This window comes from Saimiri boliviensis, chromosome 9 (genome assembly GCF_048565385.1).
Source record: "Saimiri boliviensis isolate mSaiBol1 chromosome 9, mSaiBol1.pri, whole genome shotgun sequence".
Lineage (NCBI taxonomy): Eukaryota > Metazoa > Chordata > Mammalia > Primates > Cebidae > Saimiri > Saimiri boliviensis.
In genome coordinates, this window is record NC_133457.1 from 126,282,291 (window position 1) to 126,305,162 (window position 22,872).

Consider the following 22,872-nt stretch of genomic DNA (forward strand, 5'->3'; position numbering starts at 1 on the left):
TTAATGCTTTTCGTTCTTCCTATAGATACTAAATGACATCTGGTTTCATTTCACTGCAGCCTGGAGAACTTTATGTAATTTTTCTTATACTTTATGTCTCCTGGCAATGGATTTTCTTGGCTTTAAAAAAACTCAAAATGTCTTTACTTAACCCTCATTTAAGGATAGCTTTTATTGAATGTGTGTGTTGCTTGACAAACTTTTTTTCAAACTAAGCATGTTTAAGGTATGATTCCATCGTCTTCAGGAATCCATTGTTTGACACGAGAGTCAGCCGTGTTTCCCCGTGCGTGCGCGTCCTTTTCCTCCGACTGCCTTTAGGATTTCTCCTTACCTTTGGTTTGCAGCAGAGCACCGCGAGGCACCTGGGTTTGGTTTTCTTTGTATTTCTCCTGTTCTTACACCTGTACACTATTTTTCACCAAATTTGGGACATGTTTGGCTATTAGTTTTTCAAATATTTTTTTCTACCTTACTCTCTTCTCTTTTGGGGATGATAATTGCCTATATATTAGACCCCTTTATATGTTAGTTCCACATATTAGTACATAACGTGCATGATCACCATAGGTCACTAAGGTGCTATTCTTTATCTCTGTTCTTCCAGTTGGATAATTTCAATTGATCTGTCCTCACATAGACTGATACTTTCTTCTGCTGCTAAGCGACATGGTGAATTCCCATCTATTCACTCATTACATGCTCAGAAATATGTATAAGGCATTCCAAACTCCTGTCTGCTAATGTCAGCGTCTGTATCATGACAAGTTCTATTTCTGTTGTCTGCATTTTTTTTGTATTTCAACATGTATATGTTTACTGTTTAACTGCTCTATTGAGATATGTCACCTACCATGCAACACGCTCAATAGAAGTGTGTAATTCAGTGGTGTGTGTTATACTCAGAGCTGTGAAACTGCCACCACAGCCAATGTAAGAGTGCTTCAGAGTCCCCTTCCCCGGCAGCAGCCCCCACCCCAGGCCCCGTCAGCCGGATCCACCTTGTGCCTCTGTGGATTTGCGCACCCCACGTGTCTCCGGTCGATGGAGTCATCAGTCTTTTGCGTGCGGCTTCTTTTGTGTTATATCATCTTCTCAAGGCTCATTCACATGTAGCATGTGTCTGAACGCACTCATTTTTCAGGTGAATAATACTCCATGATGTGGACAGGCCTCAGGTGCCCATCCATTCCTCTGCTGATGCGTGTTTCAGCTGCTGGGACTGCCTGAGCCATCAGAAGCCTCCCGGAGCCTGTGCTGCTGATTCTGATGTCAGTGGTCCTGAGCGCATGCCACGCTCGGCCATCCTGGTGTCTCTGATGGGACAGTGGCTGGCATCACCTGGCACCTGCTACGTGCCAAGCACTGAGCTGAATGCAGCATACACATGGCCCCACCTGACATCACATGGATGGGCTGGGCTGCTGCTGGTCCCGCTCCGGGTCCCAGAGCTGTGAGGTAACAGGCAGGACCCTCAGCCGGTCCAGAGCTCACCCTCCCAGGCCTCCACCTCCCGTTGGCTGCATGTTCCATTTCCAGGTCCCAGGCAGCTCAGGACAAGGCTGCCTCCTGCATCTGGGTCTTCCCAGGAACTCACAGCCTGGCACTTAGGCCAGCAGTCCCCATGGCAGCCTGCTCTGCGCTGGCATCTGTTGCACCCGCATTCGCATTCTGTTGGCACAAGGGGAACCTGGTCTGCTGGTCCCGAGCAATGGACGGGAATGTTTAACTTGTGAGTTGATCTGGCAGCTCTGCAGTGACTTGGGCTGTGCCAGAGGAATCCATCGTCCACCTGGGTTGTTTGTTGTTCGTTTGTTTTGAGACACGGTCTCACTCTGTTACCTAGGCTAGAGTATAGTGACACATTCATGGCTCACTGCAGCCTCCACTTACTGGGCTCAGATGATCCTCCCACTTCAGCCTCCTGAATAGCTGGGACTACAGGTGCGTGCCACCACACCCAGCTAATTTTTACTTCATTTTTTTTCAAGAGATAGGGTCTCGCTGTGTTGCCCAGGCTGGTCTTGAACACCCTCCCAGCCTCCAGCAATCCTCCTGCCTAGGGCTCCAAGCACGGGAGCTACAGGCGCGAACCACCGCACCAGCCTATCCGGGCGTTCTGACATCATGAAGACACAGGACAGAATTGACACGAGGGACCTGATGGCTGACCCGCCTGAGATTCCTGGGTCTGCAGCTGGGCTGGGGCCTGCCATACACACAGCTCTTCCCAGCACGCACTGGTCCCTTCAAGTTAGCATGCACGGGAAAGCAGAGGGGCCCGTGGCTGTGGGGACAGAGGCCGCCTTGAGCCCCCACAGCTGGCATGTCCCCTGCAGACAGAGGCTCAACTAAAAATAGACTTGAGCATGAGAGAGTCAGAGGAAGGCAGCTATTTTTGGTTTGGTGTGTTTTTGTAAGAAAAGATGACACAGAAACTCCCTCCAGGTTGGAGAGGGTGCAGGGGGCTTGGGGAGAAGCCACAGCTCATTTCATCTGCCCTGGGCTGAATCATGTGCCCAAAATGTCAGCGTCCCCACCCCCAGGGCTGCTAGGGGAGCCCCGGCTGGAAACAGAGTCCTTGCAGTTGTTATTGGTATGATGGGGTCACACTGGATTGGGCGGGGACCCAAATTCAGTAACTGTCCTTATAAGAAATGGGAGATACAGAGACACAGGCAGAAGCCACATGAGATGTGATGACCGTGATGCGGCCACCAGCCTAGGACACCAGGAGCCCACAAGTGTGCCAGGCACTGAGCTGCATGTGGCATAGCAGGAACCATGTGGTGCCCCGGCTGCGTGTCTGGGAGGGTGGTGGGTGGTAGACTCCTCCCCACCAGGAGACCAAGCACGTGGGATGACACAGCCCGTGGAGGGGCCAGGAAGACACAGGGCCCGGAGCGGCTGTGGGCAGGGAAGGGCTGCCCCAGGAGGACGCACTTGCAGCAGAGGCAGCCCGGCGTGCTGCTGGCTTCGGGTCAGGAGGGGATGGGAGCACAGGTCAGGGGACTACCCCAGGGAAACCGGGTAGGCGCAGCAGCTGGGAGGCGATTTGCCCTGCAAAGCTCCTCCTGGGGCTTTTGAGGCCACCAGGTCTCCCAGTGGAACCAGAGCAGGACCCACAGCCTGAGATGGGACTGTGGCTTCAGCCCCCATGCCTCATCTGTGCCCTGGAGTACCCCAGCCCAGCCCATGCCCAGCCAATTGCAGGCCAGGCAAGCCTGAAGGTGCTGGGAGTGGTCGGAGTCCAGCCAGGTTGGCCCTCAGAGCGACCCCGCCTCCAGTCTCAGACAAGGTGCCCCCTCCAGCCGTCAGACACTGGCCTGGCCTGATGGGAGGGACGTGACTGGAGGGGTTTCTTCTCAGGTCAGGTCACAGCAAGAGCCAGGGAGGGTTTCCATGTGGGGGGTGTTGGTGCTTTGGTAAAAGGGGTTGTCAGTCCCAAGTTTGATGTCCCCCTGGCAGAGCAGGCCACACTGAGGTCAGGACACATGGGTCTTCTCCTGGGTTGGCTGGAGTGGGGGGCAACCTGCAGCCTCGGGGGCGGGGGTGCTGGTGTCACAGACGTCAGTCCCGCCTCCACCCCTGCAGCCACCGGAGGCCACCCACCTCCTCATCCCTGTGCCCAAACCCTCATCCTGGCGCCCAGCAGTTGGGGGCACCCATAGCTGTGTCTGTGCCATATTGGGAAGTGGGCGTGTGTGTGCCGCCCACCCCACCTGGGCTGCCGGGAGGTGCCCTCAGCATGATTCATGCAGGGGATTCCCGGAGCCTGGCTCCTGGCAAGTGCCCTGGGGACTGTGACGGTGACGCAGTGATCACCACCCAGGCCTGCAGCTCTACCACCCAGGCCTGCAGCTCTACCACCCAGGCCTGCAGCTTCACCCCTCCGCTGTGCCCAAACCTCCCCTCTGGCTTCGGCCCCAGCTGGGTAGGGGGTGTGCTGGGCAGAGAGGGGTCTCCAGGTAGGGACCTTAAGAAGAGGGTCCCTTCCACCCCACCGGTCAGGCCCCTCCAGGTGCTGTCTGGAAAAGGATTTCAAAGCCCAGCGCATGCTGTCTGCCTGGGCTTCCCTGAGAGCCACGCCCCAGGGCCCTGTTTCTGGAGAAAATCCCAGCATGAAACACAGTTGGGAAGAAAGAGGTTTGCTGGGCTCTGGGGCCCCTCGGAGGGCACCCTCCCCGCCCGTGGAGGCCTCTGAGCCTCCAGTGCCCTGGGAACAGCTGCAGCCACCTGGGGAGCCAGAGATAGCTGGGCGGGTGGGCCTGGGGGAGGTGCCTGCAGACCGAGCTCCAAACGGAAGCACATCCCCCGGGCCGCGCGACCTCAGGGCCAGTGTTAAAAGAAACTTACTTATTTTTAGAGTGTGCTTTTCACTCAGGATCACACGACAGAGCTAAATCGCAATCAGTGCGATCCCGCCAGCAAGGAGCCCATTCTGCGACGTGTCCCTTTGTTCAAAATAAAGTGAAAAATGATTTCTTACAGTAACAGCAGCCACCAGCTTCAAAGGCCAGCGGGGTCGGCTGGAGGGTGAGTGACTAAGCCGGTGCCAGTGCCGGGTGCAGCGAAGGCTCATTCCAGAGCTTTCTTCACTCCAGATGGAGGCCGGGAGGCCGGGGCGGGGAGGCGGGGGCGACCGTGCCGGGGTGCCTAGGCTGGGGGGCTCAGAGGCCCAGAGGGCTGGTGTTCCTTCGGGTCCCCACTCCCGGGGCCCAGGGCACGCAACAGATGCCCCCGGGAGGCCCAGGCGGAGGCCTCACAGCCTCTCCGTTTCCCACAGGCCGATGGGGTTCTCGGTGTGGTCCGCTAGGAGGTGGAGCGGGCCTCGGAGCTGAGTGTGTTTGGACTGTGGATTTGCGATGCGGCCGAAAAAACACAACCAGGACCACCGGCAGGAAGCATGGGACCGAGGGAGACTGAGGCACAGAGCGGGTCAAGAGCTGGCCAAGGTCACACAGCACGATTTGAACCCAGCTCCAGAGTCTGTGCCTTGAGTCCTCACTATCACCCACCAGGGGACTAAGGCGAGTTCCTTCCCCGGCAAGGGCTAGGTGCACCCTGCTCCACTGCCCCCTGGGATGCTCCCCGCTGGGCACACCTGAGCCGCCCGGAGCCGCTCAGGCCTCAGCTCTGACGCTGTGTCAGGGAGGAGCTCGGGGCTGTGCTCGGCGGGGAGAGCCGGGCCGTGGGACGGTGAGGGCCGCCCCAGGGGGCCGCACTGCCTCCCCAATTGCCACTTCGGGCTGGACCCACTTTGCCTGCCTGTCTCCTCCACCAACTGGGAGAAGACCCATCCTGGGGAGCCAGAGGGCGAGGGTGGGGTGGGGGTGGCCTCAGTCCTCTGCCCTGTGCTCAGTGTGGCTGAAGGAGCGTGGAGGCCGAGGCTCGCTCGGCGCCCGTCAAGTCCTGGGCTTTGTCCCGAAGCAGCCCCTCCGCGGAGGGGGCCGAGGCTGTGCCCCAGGAAGCAGGTTTCCAGGGAAGTTCTTCCTTCTCTGGGGAGAATGGAAGCCAGCCTGCCCCAGGTGGCGGAGGCGGCTGAGCAGCACCCATGACCTGAGCTGTCCCGTCTGGGGCGTGAGTAGGACTCTTGGAAGGACGCCCTTGCACATTCTCTTGCGGATGACAGGGAGGGGTCAAGGCACACACTCGGGAGCCGGGTGGCCAGACTCAGACCCCAGCCCCTCACACGTGTGCTGTGTGACCTTGGGCCTGTTCCCCAGCCTCTCTGTGCCTGAGTCGCCTCACCTGCAAAACCAGGCTGCTGAGGAATAAAGGCCGAGGTCGCTGGGTCTTTACCCCCCACCCAGCTCTCCTGGCCCTGCCCTGGGGCTCTGAGACAGAGTGGAGGCTGCACAGGCTGGGTCCTGCCGGAGGAGGGGCCCGTTAGTGGCCCTTTGGCTAATGGGAAAAACTTTTTCTCATTTTGATTAATAATGACTAAAAATTGTGTTCATTATTCCTTTGTCCTCCATCTTGCTGGGACTTCAGCGATGAAATGATCCTCACAGGCTCTGAGTCGTGGGGCCGGGGGTGGGGGTCTTTCTAAATGGCGCTCATGGGGTCACCTGAGGAGGTGCGACCGTTTGGCTCTAATCGTTTTGCCTTTGATGACAATAAACTAATAAAGATTTCAGATGCTCTCATTTTAATAGAATGCAGTTATAATTGGTGACCTATTTTAAGCGATTTAATTTCCAATGACCTGTTTCCCAGATTACCGCGGTCGTCAAGGCCAGTGTGCTACTCCGGGAGCGCGGCCCTCCCAGGTCCCGCGCCTGCTCCACGCAAAGGAGCGTCTCTCACTCGTGCTCACAGAAAGAGGCGCTACATTATGGAAAGGATTCTTTCTGCAGCAGCTAATGAGCCTGGATTTTTAAATCAAAGCGTAATCAAAGAAAATGAGCGAGGACGTCTGAGCATGTGTAAGTCACTCCGGAGCCACCGCCCTCCGCGACTTCCAACTCTCCTCAGGGCAGGAGGGAGGGGAGCCGCACCCGCCAGCCTCGGGTCCCTCCCACGGCCTCCCAGGGACCTCCGTGCTGCTGGGCCACCAGGAACGGGCAGAGGGAAGGGTGGGCAAGGTGGGAAAGGTGGGGCAGGAGAGAGAGAAGCAGGAGGGAGGGGGAGGAAGGGCGAGAGGGAGGTGGACTGGCCTCGGCCACCCCGGGGGACAAGGTGTCGTCCTGTGGCCCTCGGCATTGAAAGAGCCAGTGAGAGGCAGGTGCGGGTGTGGACCAGGCCTGACTCCCCTGATCTCCTGCAACCCTAACCCCATCCCTCCTGCGCCTGCCTCCCTTCCTCCTCTCTCCTCCCTCCCCCTCCCCCTCCCCCTCCTCCCCCTCCCCCTCCCCCTCCCCCTCCTCCCTCCTCCCTCTTTCCTCCCTTCCTCCTCCCTCCTCCGTCCTCCCTCCTCCCTCCCCTCCCTCCCCCTCCCCCCTTACCCCTCCCCCTCCCTCCTCCCTCTTTCCTCCCTTCCTCCCCCCTCCTCCGTCCTCCCTCCTCCCTCCCCTCCCTCCCCCCTCCCCCTTACCCCTCCTCCCTCCTCCCTCCCCTCCCTCCTCCCTTACCCCTCCCCCCTCCTCCCTCCTCCCTTCTTCCCCTAACGATCCATTTGCAGGCTGCCTGGTCCTAGCCCATACCCAAGGCCCTGCCTCATCTACAAAGCTCTGCTCTCTGCTGTTAAGTGAGGACACAAGGTGGTTTCCAAAACACACGTACAGGGCAGAAATTGCTCTGGAAAAAGGCAGACAAGCAAGACACAGCCCTCCTTCTTGTTCGCATTACAGTTTGAAGGCAACCCCAGCGTCTCCGAAATGGGAACAAGCCTCCTGCTCAGCAGAGCTGGGTTCCCCATGGACAGAGCTCTCGGCCCTCTGGAAAGCTTTCTTCCCCACCCTGGACCCCAAACGCCTTTGGGGTTGTGTAGGAAGGAAGGGGGTGTCCCAGGCTGGAGGCCCGCAGCGTCAGGACAGCTGCTTGCTGGAATGCAGATATGGGAGGGGGAGGGGAGGGAGGAGGGGAACAGTGGGGTGGGGGCACGGTTTCCTCACTCCAGAGTCTCACAGGTCCCGCCCCTGATGCCAAGTGCCAGAGATGTTGCTTCTGCCTCTGTTAAAGGGCAGAGGGGCCCCTTGGAGGCAGCTCCATCCAGGCCTGGCTGAGATGTCCAAAAGACAGCCAGGGACAGTGGGTGCAGGTTAGCCCCCCCAGGGTCTCTGTCCAGGGGACAGCGGGTGCAGGTTAGCCCGGCCCCAGGTCTCTGTCCAGGGGACAGCGGGTGCAGGTTAGCCCGGCCCCAGGGTCTCTGTTCCAGGGGACAGCGGGTGCAGGTTAGCCCGGCCCCAGGGTCTCTGTCCAGGGGACAGCGGGTGCAGGTTAGCCGGCCCCAGGGTCTCTGTCCAGGGGACAGCGGGTGCAGGTTAGCCCGGCCCAGGGTCTCTGTCCAGGGGACAGCGGGTGCAGGTTAGCCCGGCCCCAGGGTCTCTGTCCAGGGGACAGCGGGTGCAGGTTAGCCCGGCCCCAGGGTCTCTGTCCAGGGGACAGCGGGTGCAGGCTTGGGATGCCTTCAGCCCCACGGCTGCCCTGGTTGGGAGCCAGGCTGCATACAGAGACCAGGTCTGCGGACTCTGCAGGTCTCAGGGCAGGACATTCTGTTCCGGGAGCCCACTGGCGCCTGGGGCCCACGAGCCCCACCTACCTTCCACCGCCACACCGCCCTCGCGCTCTGCTGCAGACCCTGGACACGGCCCAGCACGGGGCGGAGGAGTGAGGCTGGGAGAGCCTTTGTGGGGTTCCACTGGCTTCAGGTAAGGACAGCAGCCCTGCTGATCCCCAGCCTGAGCCGGCCGGCCTACTCCTCTCCCCCCTACACCACCACCACTCCCACGGGCCTTTTCCAGGCCAAACTCTGCTCCCTCATTCAATAAAATCTCTCCCGTAAGCCAGTTCCCTGGGCCTCCACGCGCCCATTCCCTCCGCAGTGGCTGGGAGGCTGCGGAAGAAGCTGCTGTCCCTTCCCTTCTGTGAACGCTCCCGGCCAGCCCCGGCCCCCACCGACCTTGGGCACCTTTGTCTAAAGGGATGTCCGTCTTAATTCTGCTCTGAGCTGGATTAATTTTTAAAGATGAAGCTTTGGGCTCGTGTGCTCTGCTATTTGCGGTGGTGAGGTCAGGCCGAGCGCCGAGCTGGGGAGCCGGAATTATCGGGCACTAATTCCCTGGGGACAGCAGGCCAGGATTATCGCTGTGTGCCCGGCCCTTGCCAGCCCTGCTGGCCGCCAGCTGCTGGCAGGGGCCTCACTGTGCCAGGCTGGCTGGTGGCCCATGGAGCACACCAGATCACGGCACTCAGGATGCAGATGGGATGACGCCCTGGCCGCCAGAGCCATCCTTCCCAGCGGCACAGGCCTGGGGGCTGCGGCTGCAGCTCCTTCCTGGGCCCAGTTTCCCCTGAGGATTCAGTTTCTGGCCGTTTGGTGGCTACGGTGACCACAGATGACTCTCGCTGGCGAGGCCAAGGAGACCTCCATCAGCCCCCAGCACTTCCTGCAGAGGCCACTGGGCATCCCATAACGAGGACCCCGCAGTGACGTCAGGCTTCCCGGTGTGCAAGGGAGGCTCCTCGCACAGATCTGGCTGGCTGGAGAAATAACACTCACCTGTGCCAGCAACAGGATGCCACCGGGGCACAGACGGGGTGAGATGCCCGTCACAGCAACGTGGGCACCCGGTGCCTGGGCTCCCCCAAAACAGTGTGGCGTTAGCCTCTCCCACGAGCTCCTTAGAGATGGAATCCTCAGACTCACCTCAGACCCCTGCATCCAAGTCCACATTTTCACAAGACCTCCAGGCAACTCACACACACGTATATGTTTGAGACGTGCTGCTGCCCTGTTAGGCTCTCGGGGAGGTCAGTCCTAACGGTGGGGGCCTTGCAGATGGGCACAGCCGAGTGGGAAGTAGGGAAGTAGTGGGTGGTCCCGGACCAGAGGGTGGTCAGCGCCTGCAGCTCCCCTGTGCTCACCACGGCGCCTCTGCAGCCAGCGTCCCATCTCACTCCTCCCTTAAGACGCAAAAGAGGCCGGGTGCGATGGCGCACCCCTGTAATCCCAGCGCTTTGGGAGGCCGAGGCAGGTAGATCATTAGGTCAAGAGTTCCCGACCAGCCTGGCCAACATGATGAAACCACGTCGCTACTAGAAATACAAAAATTAGCCTGGTGTGGTGGTACGTGCCTGTAGTCTCAGCGGCTCTGGAGGCTGAGGCGGGAGAGTCACGTGAACGCAGGAGGTGGAGGTTGCAGTGAGCCAAGATTGTGCCACTGCATGCCAGCCTGGTTGGAGGGGTGCTGTCCCCTCCACTGCTGCTCTGGCCACCTCACACCATACTGCCAGCCCCAGCCACTCTGCCCCTCACCTCGTGGCCTGGCCCTGCACAAGCTGGGTTGCCTTAGTTTCACAAGACAGGGCGGCGCTCCCTGTCCAGCACAGGCTGTCTGCTTCCCACCAGAGGTAGAGGAGGGAGGATGACAGGGAGGAGGGAGGGAGGAGGGGAGGGAGGAGGGAGGGGAGGGAGGAGGGAGGGAGGAGGGAGGGAGGAGGGGAGGGAGGAGGGAGGGGGGGAGGAGGGGAGGGAGGAGGGAGGGAGGAGGGAGGGAGGAGGGGAGGGAGGAGGGGAGGGAGGAGGGAGGGAGGAGGGGAGGGAGGAGGGGAGGGAGGAGGGGAGGAGGAGGGGGAGGGAGGAGGGAGGGAGGAGGGAGGGAGGAGGGGAGGGAGGAGGGAGGGAGGAGGACAGACCGGTGGTCGTGGGTCACGCGCCCACCGTCCAGGGCCCCAGGAAGCTCCTTCCGTTGCTGCTCTGTCCCTGAGTGTCCTGCAAGGAATGCACCTGGCTTCCATGGCGGCACTTCTGGTGCTGTTTCGGGTGTTTCCATCTCTTTCTTTCCCAGGGTCCTGTGGCACTTCACCAGGGAGGCCTGGCCGGGCACACAGAGGGCAGTGGGAAGAGAGCACCAGGCCCAGCCTCCCGCCCGAGGGTTGGCACGCCCTGAGCACCAGCCTTATGCAGGGACCCAAGTAGTGTCTTTCTGGCCTCCTCCACAGACCCCTGGCCTCTTGAAGGTGGGGCCCAGCATCCCCAGCACCCAGGCCCTTCCTGAGCATCAACAAGCCCCAGGCCTGGTCCCAGAGCCACTGGCCACCCTGGAGGCCTTTGGAGAACCAGACAGGCAGGGGCGCCACTGGCCCCCACAGGAAGGTCAGCTGCTGACCATGTCCTATAGTTCCTAAGGGGGAAGAATAAGGGGACCCCCAGCCCCTGACTCCCCAGTCAACCCCCAAACACTACAGAGTATTGGCCACAGTCACAGGCATCCAGCCCCAGCGGGGCCTCTGGCTCCTGCCTGGGCCTACAGGTCCCCTTCCTGCCATTCCTTGCCCTGGGTGCCCTGAAATGTTGCCGCACCCCCGCCTTCGAATCACCCCACGGCCATTTGCACACGTGGACCCCTAGCAAGGTTTGCCTGCACCAGGATCTCACCACCGCCTCTGCCACCAGAGGCCACGCAGGTCCACTGACCACGTCCCTAGGGGGCACATGTTGGGTCCCAGATTTCCTGTCGGCCACAACCTCAGACTATAACCTTATCTGCAACGAGGGTCTCTGCAGACAGAACAAAGGTAAAGACACTGAGATGCGATGAGCAGGCTCCGAATCCAGCGGGACGAGAAGCAGAGACAGATTCAGAGAACATCACGTGAAGAGGGAGGCTGGGGCTGGAGCGAGGGGGCCACAAGCCAAGGGATGCCTGGGGCCACTGAAAGTTGGAAGAGGCAGGAAGGACACCCTCCCCCAACAGAGCCTCTGGAGGAAGCAGGCCCTGCCCACACCTTGATCTCGCCCCGGATCTCCAGAACGTGAGAAGAAACAACGTCCCGTTGTTTTCTGGTGATCTCCGCAGCTCTTAGTGCTCTGCACCTGCAGACTGGTCTTCTGGCTGACCGGGGAGCCCCTGCTGACAGGGCCACTGCTCAGCCTTGCCTGCACCCAGTGTCCCGCGTGGGGCTGGACCATTGCTGTGTCCGGTAGATGTGGGTCAAATGTGGAATGAAAGAGCCTTGGAGTTAGACATGGGGCGAAACGAGTCCTTTTCAGGCCAGGCTCTAAGCTCCACGCTGCACCCAGAGTACCACCGTGGCGCCCACTGAGGTCCGCAAACGTCTCCGGGCCCGAACAAGGGGAATCCCAGCCTTTCATGGTCACTGAAGGTTCGGGACACTTGAGAATCACGCACCAGCTTTACAGGACACTCTGGGGCTCAGGGAGGTGACAGGTCAGCAGTGGGATGGACCGTCCAGGGAAGCTCCCAGAAAGCAGGGCAGGCTCAGGCAGGCAGGTGCCTGATGTCTGCAAAAGCCCTCCCCACCTGCCCAACCCCACCCCCTGTCCCAGAGAGAGAAAGCACAGCCCTGCCTGCCAGGAAGGTGAGCACCCAGCATGGACGGATCCAGACCTCCTGCTGCCCCAGAGGACCGCTGCATTAATCAACCCTTGATGTGGTTTTCAATTAGCGTGGAGGAACCAGGGTTTATTGCGCCTCTCCGTCACTCCATTTATATTTAATGCATTTATAGCCCACATTCTATATCAGGAATAATGGCCTGCAAGGCTGCCCAGGCCCCAGGGAGCAGGGCTGTATTCTCCTTTCCTCGCAATCGATCGGAGATTAAGTTGCCGTGTAACTTTTTACTGGAGACGCACGTTTGCTGTGTTTAACACGAAACCAGAGAGGGAGGCTCAGACGGGCCATAAATGATGTTGCTTCCATTGATCAAAGAAGAGGGAACACGAAACCAGAGAGGGAGGCTCAGACGGGCCATAAATGATGTTGCTTCCATTGATCAAAGAAGAGGGCCCCACATCAGGCATCGTCACCCAACGTGCTCTCTGAGTGTCCTGTGTACGCTCAGGCACATGGGTACACGCTGTCCAGGAGGAGAGGGCCTGGAGATGCCCCTCTCTGGGTGAGGCAGACGTACCCGTGCACACACAGGCGGTTTTCTGTCTTTCTCATGGAGCTAATTAAGAGTTCGTGGCTAACTTTGGGCCCAATTCACTTGGATTTCTTGATCCTGATGTGCCACTGACTTCAAAGCAGAGAGTTAAGTTCTTCCATGTCTGCAAATAAAAGAAATTTAGCATTACTTCTGGGGTGTTTGCTGTGATTTCCCACCCACCTCCACCCAAGAGGATAATGATGACCCTCCCCCCAAGTCTCCCGAGAAATGAGAACCAGGCCTTCCACCCAGTGTCCCCCAGAGCTGGCACACCCTGTACAGGGAAAACAGGAACCCATCTCGGATGCCCCCACCCGAACTAACACCAGCAAAGAACCAACACGAGCCCCACTCAGGAACGACTCCTCCCACTTTCTGCCCAAGGGTCTGATTCCTCAGGGTCCTCCAGAAACATCCAGTGGGCCCCGGACAGAGCAATCTCTCCAGGATCCACAGAGGGATGGTGGAGGGGAGGGATGTTGGGGGAGAGTGGGGCACTGTCCCAGTGGCTGCTGGACGTGGCCTTTGGCTCCCCCGCGGCCTCCCAGTGGCTTCACCAGGGGTGGACACCTGGACTCTGCCACAGCTGAAAGCCCCTCTGGCCTGTAAGGGAGCATCTGTGGCCCCGGACAGCCGTCCTGAAGCTGGCCCTGTGGGGGATGCTGGGCCCTTCAGACCCACGCTGGCCCGTGGAACGGCCGAAGCCTGTCCCCCTTCACACGGGCTGGGGTCTGAGCGTCAAGGCCATCTTTGCTTCAGCATCAAGGTACCCGGAGGGCTGAGGCCGACACTTCATCCCACCATGCTCACGGCGGTCCCGGCTCCCCAGTGACTCCGGTTTGGGGATCTTGGGTGGTGACAATGAAGTGAGCACCACAGGATCCCCTGCCCGGGTCAGGGGTCTAGTCCCCCACGCCCCCTTCCCCCGAGCAGGTGGCTGGCGCCGTGACTGGCAGCAGGTGCTCTCCCCAGTTTTGGAGACGCTGCCGGCAGGACGTGGTCCCTCCCAGACCGGTCCTCTCGTGCACACACAGGCACATGCCCTGGCACACAGACGTGCTCCGCCCGAAGCCTGTGGATCACTGGCCTGGGCTTCAGGGGCGGAAAAGGGAAAAGGGAGGAATTGCCAGGCAACCAGCCAGGGGTTGCTATGGCATTTTCCAGAGAGCAGCTGGGCCAATCAGGGCTGACTGCAGGCAGCGGAGGCGGGAGCGGCGTGTCACGGCCGCTCAGACAGAGGAGCGCAGGCGGGGAGGGCCGCGCCTCATGAATATGCATCGGGCTGATTGAGGCAAAGTCAATTAACGACTTGATGGCTTGATTTCCCCTGGATTCCACTCTTCTCCTTTAACCATTTGGCGGACACAGGGCGGGCTCCCGTTTTCCTGCCGGCCCAGAGCTTTCTAACAGGTCCAATTCCGTTTGCCTGCTCCTGGCCTGGCCAAGGGGCCCTGGCACTGCTTGGTGCTGTTTCTGCCAAACTCTTCTGCCACCTGTGCAGGCGGCCAGGTCGCTGGTCCCACCGTGGGTGCCCTGGTGAGGCCTGAATTCCTACCTGGACCAGTTGCCCGACCAGCGACCACAGGCCAGGCCGACACACATCTGGGCAAGAACCTCACCACCCCTGGGAGCTTCCAGGCACAACCAGTTTTGGGGGTGACGGCTGGAGAGAGCTGGGGGCCAGCCCAGGGCAGGGTCTCCTTCCTGTGCTCTGCAGCCGTTTCTCACAGCAGTGGGGTCCTGGCCAAGTCAGAAAGTATGCAGCAGGCACCGCTGGCCTCCCCACATCAGCCCTGGGGTGTGACCATAAAATCGGGTCAGCCACTGATCGGGGGGTGTGAAGCCTGGGGCCAGGACCCGGCTCTGCCAGAGCCCCTGGGGGCTGCAGGGTCTTCACTGGATTGCATACCTCCTTCGTATCATTATTTTCCCCAGTGAATTCTGGGAATTCCGTTTTGCCCTGAATCATCCACAGCTCTTGACAGTTTCAAAAGTGGACACACGGCTGCGTCCAGAGCGAGGAACATCCAGCCCACAGTGAATCCCACATGGTGGCGGGAAGATGCTGGGACGCCTCAAGCCCCAGGCCCAGAGGAGGGTAGGCCTCACAAATCCGGGTGAAGGGTATTGCAGAGGTCCATGCGAGAAGGGACCCCGGAGCTGGAAGCTAAGCCCCCTGGCTTCTCAGGAAGCCCCTTGGCCAGACCCAGTCACAGACTGATGAACCAGTAGCCAAAGATGGCCACAAACCCCGTGCCTGGCTCTGGGGGCAGAGACGCGTGGGCCTTCAGGGCTGGGGACTCAGGTGGAGGGTCTGGGGTGGGAAGGTTGGTGGCAAGGCAGGCGCAGGAAGAGCACAGCAGGCTCAGCTCGGATCCCGTTCACGCGCCTCAGGGCCACACGGGGGGCAGGGTGGGCTAGGAGCCACGTGGGTCCAATGGCCAGGTGGGGGCAGCCGAGGAAGGCGCTCAGGAGCAGGCCCCAGGTTCCCCGTTGCAGCCGACCCCACAGCCTGCCGGACCCCCAACCTCCCTGCTGCCGCTGCTGCTTACCCTGCTGAACGTTCTCAACCTCGGCCGACAGTCCTCAGACGCCCTCGAGGCTGAGACCTTTGCTCATGATCCACTGGCAGTGGGCCCTCGGGCAGGTGGCCACAGCCCTCTCAGCACCTCCGGTCAGCTGGGCCCGGCCCTCCTGGGAGACAGACTCAGCCAACACCTCCCACTGCACCCCAGTTGGGAGGAACCCCACTCTCACCTGGGGCTCCTGTCGGTAAGCTCCAGGAGACGGGACCGACCTGGGTCACCCTCGAACCTCACACTCAGCCCACGGCCCCCACACGAGCTCACCTCCCCTCACCCCAACCCTTCAAAGAGCAAGGGCCCACACTGTGGCCTTACAGCAGCAGGCGGCCTTCCAAAGAGGGGCCGGGCACAGGGGCCGGCGATCTGCGCAGCACCGAATTGCTTGGGATGCAGGAGGCAGCTGGACGAGCAGGGGGCCGAGCCCCTCGCAGCTCAGGGCCGAGCTCACGGTGGGGGACAACTGCCCCGGATCCTGCTTCCCCGAATCCTCCATTAGGCCTACAATGCACAGGGGAGGCATCGCCCTTGACCCCAGCCCCTGAGAGAACCCCACTCAAGGGAGTCGAGAGCGAGCAGCTCATGCCCCACTGGGCCCCAGAGCCCTCCAGCTGCCCCTTCTGTCCAACACCCGTGGTGCCCTGCACTCAGTAGGTGCTTAATGTATGCGCCATCACAGGGAAGTGAACACCTGGGCACCCACACCGGGGAGCACCCACACTCACACTGGGATGAGGGGGAGCCCTTCCGCAGAGGTCCCCAACGTGCTTCCCGGGTCGCACCTTGAAGTTGCTCTGGAGAAAGACCAGGGCCTCCTCAAGCCAGGAGGCAGGCCCTGGGCCTTAACTGCCACTGTTCCCTCCACATGGGGGGGTGGGGGCTGCCACCAGGTCCCTGCCCAGGTGCACCTTCAGACGGCACACACCCCAGGGCACGAGGCCGACAGCAGAGCTGGCCTCCACCAGGGCTATGCAGGGTGGACCAGACCCAGCTTCCCGGGGCTCCAGGGGGTCCTCACCAGCCCCCGCCCAGCATGCGTGGGCCCAGCTGACTGTCGCTTTCACTGTTAGGGAGCATGAGATCCCATCCTGCGACCCCGCTGTGTGGTCAGGATGCCTCACCCAGAGCAAACCTGGGGTGTCTGCAGGACAGAGACATCGGATGGAAGAAGACGGAGAAGCCGGGAAGGTGGAGGTCTCCGAGGAGAGGCTGTGCGGTCACCCCAGACCCCGAGGGCTCCTCAAGGTGTGGTGGGGGACGCTGCCTGTCATGGCGTCCAGGGCACTTTGGATAACGAGCAGCAGGAGGACAGGACGTAGGCAGGAGCGACCCCTCCGGAATGGCATCCTAGGCAGAAATGACGGAGGCCGGGACGGGAGAGGATCCCAGCCCCCAGTAAGCCCCCGCCTCAGTCCCCACCTCAGTCCCACCTCAGTCCCACCTCAGTCCCACCTCAGTCCCCACCTCAGTCCCCACCTCAGTCCCACCCCTCCCAGCCCCTCCTCAGCAGCTGCTGGAATTCGCTCCCCCGAGGTGCCCCACAGCCTCCTTTCCTTCCCACCTCTTCACACCCCACAGACCAGAAGATGGGGCTGCTGGGCGAGACCTTGCGCCCTGTCGGGGCCTCCTGTCCGCAGCCTCCTGGCACTCTGCGTCAGCAGAGCCTGGCTGGGGCGAATCCTGGAACCCCACCCCGTGCCCATTTGCAGCAGGGCTGAGGGAGGAGGGAGCCTGGGGTAGCCCACGCTGGCAGCCGCAGCCTTAGGCCCGGCTCACTGAAGGGTGTGTAGGCGAGCTGGGGGATCCGTGGGGACCGGCCCTGGGAGGAAGAGGTGGCAGCTGTCCATGCTCTCTGGGGACCCCCTGGGAAGCCCCTGCCTGTGGAGAGCCGAGCTCAGCTGGGCCCCTGCCTCCCCGCCCTGTCTCTGGCTCAGCCCCTGTGTGAGGTGCCCCGGTAGGGGTCTGGCCTGGCTCCGAGGGGCAGCGGGCAGCCCTTGCGTTCTCTGCCTTTGGAAGGAGAGAGAACGGAGGTCTCTAATGGGCCCGCGGCCGTGGCGGTGTGCAGAGGTCTCACCTGCGCCTTCTGGGCAAAGCTTCCGGAGAAGCCCGATCGGGTCTCCCAGGCAGCACCTCCTGGCCCCACCGTGTGAGACCCACAGCCTGAGAGGACCCCTGGGGTCCCGCAGGGAGGGTGGGAAGCTTTCAGGGAAGGTGCTCACCAGGACACAGCCTGGCTGAGGCTCCCGCCCCAGGCCCTCAGGTGCAGCCTGGTGCCCTGTTCCCAGCACCCTGTTCCAGGGCTGTGAGACCCGTGCCCTGGGGAATGTCCCTGTCCCCTTCACAGTGGGTCCTGCCTGTGAGACCCCACAATCTTCAGGGGAGATTGCAGTGAGGCTGCGCGCCAGATCCCAACCGCCCCGATGGCATCACTGCAGCTTTGTGAGTGGCGTGTGCCCCCAAAACCCACTGCCCAGAGGGGAAGAGGGGGGCACAAGGCAGGTTCCAGGTGCTTCTGTTTTCAATTAAACCAAATTAGGAACAAAATAGCCCCATAGGAAGGGCTTTGGGACGCTCCCCATCCCCGCCTTCCCCCCACCACAGGCCTTGGCAAGCCCCAGCCAGCGACCCAGGGACCCCACATGCCAGCCCTGGGGAGTAGCTTGGCACAGGCACAGCAGTGAGCACCTCCATGGCCGCCCACCCAGCCTGGAGCCTGGCGCCCTGCAGGCATGGTCCCGGGTCCCTCTTCAGAGCTGGGAATGGTGAGCAGACTCTGTAGCGACCCCGTCCTCACCCACACCAGTGTGGCGGGGCTGCTGGCTGCCTGGATCTGCCCCACAGGGGCTGATGTGCTGTGGCACCCTGAGCTCCCTGACCCTCCCTGTGACCCTCAGCTGCAGCACATGGGAGCGTCCCCAAGTCTTGGTACGGGCTAGAGGAAGCCAGGGCTATCTGGGCAGAGGGCGGGCAGGATTTCAGGCATCACAGCCCTGCTAGGAATCAGGAACTGGGGCCTCGGGAGCCGGGTGAGCCTGCTCCATTCTCTAGAAGTTTCTCCGCCTGCAGGCTGGAGAGGCAGGCATGCCCTGCTCTTCTGTGCTGTTCTCTGTAAATGCTCCCCCAAAATCCCTGGTGGGGGTTCCTCTTCCCAAAGCCTGCAGGGCCTGAAGGGTGAGCCCACACCTGGGCTCTGCAGCCTCCAGGGTCAGCACTCAGGGCTCCTGTCCTCTCCCTGCACCCTCCCCTCACTGTTGGGGGTTCCTGTAAAGCTCTGGGGTCAGGGTCTGGCCCTCAAGAACCCCGTGACTTTGGTGACTACACCACTTCTAGCACTGCCACCTTCCCTGTTTTGCTCAGGGCCAGGTCCCCCGACTCTGCACCAGTCTCCTGGGGCAGCCCTGAGCTGCGGTCACCGTCAGAATCCAGGTACCACCCAGGCCCCGGATGTCCCAGCTGTTTCACCCTCCATTGCGTGGGGCTCAGGAAGGGCCTAAGCTCTCCCATCCCTGCCTCCACCCGACCCCTGCCTCACTCCCCAACCCTGCCTCCTCCCCCACCCCTGCCTTCCCCTCACCCCTGCCTGGCCTCCTCGACAGCCTCACTGGTCCCCCACTGGAATGCCCTTCCACTGACCTGCACAGACTGTGCCTGCGGGGGAGCCAGGGTGGAGGTGCCTCTCTGGCCCCCCAGAGTGCCTTGTCCTGGTCTGAAGGGCAGGAATTTCTGCCGTTGACAAATTCCTTCCCGGTAAAGACAAATGGCAAGAAACAGATGGCATCCCCAAGCTGAGGATCGCAGGAGGGTTTAACAAGTGGCACGGGCAGCTTCGGGAAACCCAGGGACAGAATGGCATCCTGGGGCTGGAAAGGCTGAGGCCGCTGCCCCTCCAGACCAGAGGGACACGGGGGGCAGCCTGCAGGAGGCATCGGACCGACATTCCCTCCCCTGCTTTCCCTCAAGTCCTCCCTCCTTCAGCCAAAGCCAGAAGCTTGGAGCGCGCGGGGACAGCCAGGCTGCCAGCAATCTTTGCAGTGATTCACACGTGAGTGAGAATTTGTGTCAAAGCCACTTCCAAGGGAAGACGTGGGGAGGAGGAAGCCTTGGAAAGACAGTGGAAAACAGAGCTGCACAAAGTGGTCCTGGAGACGGCCAAGGGCTGAGACCGCGGTGCACCCAAGGCTCCAGTCTGTCCTTTGCCTCTGCTCCCCCCAGCACACACATTCCGACGCATCTCCCCAGAATGTGGGCACTCTCTTGTCCAGGCTGAGAAGCCTACAGTGACAAGGACAGTGCCTCAGGTAGCCCCAGGGTCAGCCCACCCCAGTCTGATGCTGCCTCCAGGCAGACCTCCCCCCAAGCGAGCATGGGTGCAAAATAGCAGATTTTAAAAGTTGCAAATTAGAGCATGAAGTCCAGTGCTTGACAGAAGCCCGTGCAGAAACCGTGAGCCCTCCCAAGGCACGGACCTGCTGCCCAGCGGGTCCTTCTAGCCACTCTTCTAAGTAGCTGTGTTTTAGAGAGAGAGCTTTCTATTTCCGCTATTAGCGGAAAATCACTATCACTTGCCCTGAATAAACAACACCCTGAATGAACACAGTGACACGAGAACAGGCTCACCTGCCCCTCCCCGCATCCCATGGCCACCGAAGGCTCTGAGCCCAGCACCTGGCCTCACTGTCAAAGCAAAGGCATTCTGGAGCATCTGAGACCGGAGGAAAAGAAACCAGCACTAACAGGCCCTTTCTCGGCACCCCCAGGGGTGCCGTCCTCGGCGCCCACCCCGGATACTGCCCTGCTAGGCCCACCCTGCCTGCTTTCCCAGAGCAGCCCCGGACAGAGGGCGGAGCACGAGGAACAGGCTGTGCGTCCTTCCCTGCGGCACGACCCAGGACGGCACGAGACCCTCACCTCTGCATCCGGGGAAACGCCAGGGCTCCCATGCCCGCTCCCCGCAATGCCGGCACTGGTCAGACAGGAGGGCTGCGTTCTGCCTGGGGGCCACCGACTGTCAGCCCCAGGGACCCCCCTCCCCGTTTCTAAGCCCACCCTTCCTTGGGCTTGTCCTCTCCTCCCCTGCCCCTAGATGCCTGGTCCCAGTTACACAGGGTCCCAGGGCAACGGCCGGGGGTGGAGGCTCCAGCTTCTTCCTGGAATGGAACACTCCTGTCGCATTTGATTTGGGGGTGGAGGGGGCATCCCCCAAGAGTTAGGTAAGAGAATGCCCACGTCCCTACGAGCAGACGGCCCTCCTTTCTTGCTGGAATCACTCCTGAGAGGTCAATGGAAGGAGACAGAGGAGCAAGAGGAAGACGCTGCAGAGAGGAGAGAAAGCCACAAAAAGGCACGATGGCAGCACACAGAGCTGCGGGAGGGACAGCAGAGACCAGGGGAGTCACGGAGGCCAGGGGAGGTACAGAGACCAGCAGAGACTCAGAGACAGGGGACAGACTCAGAGACGGGGGACAGACTCAGAGACGGGGGACAGACTCAGAGATGGGGAGAGACATAGAGACAGGGGAGAGACTCAGAGACAGCGGAGAGACTCAGAGATGGGGGACAGACTCAGAGACGGGGAGAGACACAGAGATGGGGAGAGACACAGAGACAGGGGAGAGACTCAGAGACGGGGAGAGACACAGAGACGGGGGAGACACAGAGACAGGGGAGAGACGCAGAGACGGGGAGAGACTCAGAGACGGGGAGAGACACAGAGACGGGGAGACGCACAGAGACAGGGGAGAGACTCAGAGATGGGGAGAGACTCAGAGACGGGGGAGAGACTCAGAGATGGGGAGAGACACAGAGACGGGGAGACGCACAGAGACAGGGGAGAGACTCAGAGATGGGGAGAGACACAGAGACGGGGAGACGCACAGAGACAGGAGAGAGACTCAGAGACTGGGGAGAGACTCAGAGACCAGGAGAGATTCAGAGACAGGGGAGAGACTCAGAGACAGGGGACAGACTTAGAGACAGGGGAGAGACTCAGAGACAGGGGAGAGACACAGAGACAGGGGAGAGGCACAGAGACGGGAGAGAGACACAGAGACAGGGGAGAGGCACAGAGACAGGGGAGAGACACAGAGACCAGGAGAGACTCAGAGACAGGGGACAGACTCAGAGACAGGGGAGAGACTCAGAGACAGGGTAGAGACTCAGAGACGGGGAGAGACACAGAGACAGGGGAGAGACACAGAGACAGGGGAGAGGCACAGAGACAGGGGAGAGACTCAGAGACCAGGAGAGATTCAGACACAGGGGATAGACTCCGAGACAGGGGAGAGACACAGAGACAGGGGAGAGACTCAGAGACAGGGGAGAGACTCAGAGACAGGGGAGAGGCACAGAGACCAGGGAGACACAGAGACCAGGGGAGAGACAGAGAGACCAGGGGAGACAGAGAGACCAGGGGAGACAAAGAGACCAGGGGAGAGACACAGAGACCAGGGGAGACAAAGAGACCAGGGGAGAGACACAGAGACCAGGGGAGAGACAGAGAGACTGGTACAGACATAGAGACCTCGGGGCAGGTGCTCAAAGAGTGATGGGGACCTGAACCCTGAGAAAGACACTAGCAGATGTGTCCTGGAGGGACAGACAGAGCGAGGACCATGAGTTGCAGGCCATCCAGCAGCTGTCAGCCCAGCCAAGGAGGGCCTTGCTCTCTGCATGCCCAGCCAAGTCACTTCTGAGGGGCTCCATCCTCTGAGGATTGGTGCCTGGGCCAGCTGGACCCACAAGCTCCTCTGGCCAATCTCCCTCTGGTGAGGTCCTGAGTTCTGGGGCCTCTGAGAACTTGGGGGAGGGGACAGGGAGGGGACTCCATGGGAGGCACCTGAGGGCCTCAGGAAGGGGAGGAGTCCCTGTCAGATGCCCCTGCTCCTACTTAGAGGTCAGGCTGTCACTGAGGAGGCCACAGAGAGCTCCCGCCCCATGTAGACTCGGACAAAGGGCCCTCACCCCGTGGCAGGGCTGGCTGCACCCACCTTCATTGCATCTCACGGAGGGGGACCCAGCTCTGAGCGGGTCTGTTCTGGGCTGCCCTGAGGCCCAGGTTCAAAAGGAACGTGCTTTAAACCAGTGTCCCCCAGGGCCCGGCAGGCCTGGGGTGGCCCCAAAGCCAAGCAGGAGGGGTTCCTGCTGGTGGGGTCCCGAGGTGACAAGGCCCCAGAGCCTTCTCGGAGCTCCTGCTCCTAAACTTCTCCATCTTTTGGGAGAGGAGAGCATCACTGGGGCAAGCGGCTCACCCCTCACTCCTCCAGGGAAATTTGCTGACGCCGGTATCCTTAGGTGGGGCCAGCAGGGGCCAGCCTCCGTGCCCTCCCTGAAACACACCCTCTGGAACCCTAGGCTAGGCCTGAAGGCAACGGGAGGGAGGCACTGCCCAAAGCCAAGAGGCAGCCCTGTAGAGGGGACCAGTCCTGGGCAAGGGTGGGGGCAGGGACTGCTGGCCCAGGCTCCAAGTCCCCAATTCCCCAGCAACAGTACACGGCCAGGGAGGCTGGACCCAGCCAGGTTCACACCTCAGGCTGAAATATTGGCTCCTGAGGAACAAAAGGCCTATTCCCACGATGCCACGGGCCAGGCACCCGGCTCCCCTTGCTCCACACCGGCTCCTGCCTCCCTGCCCGCCCAGGCACAGTCCCTACCTGGCCTCTGTTCATGCCTGCTCTGCCAGGCTCTCAGACCAGCAGCTCTTGGGGGGGGTCCCACAAGGAGTTCCACCTCTGGG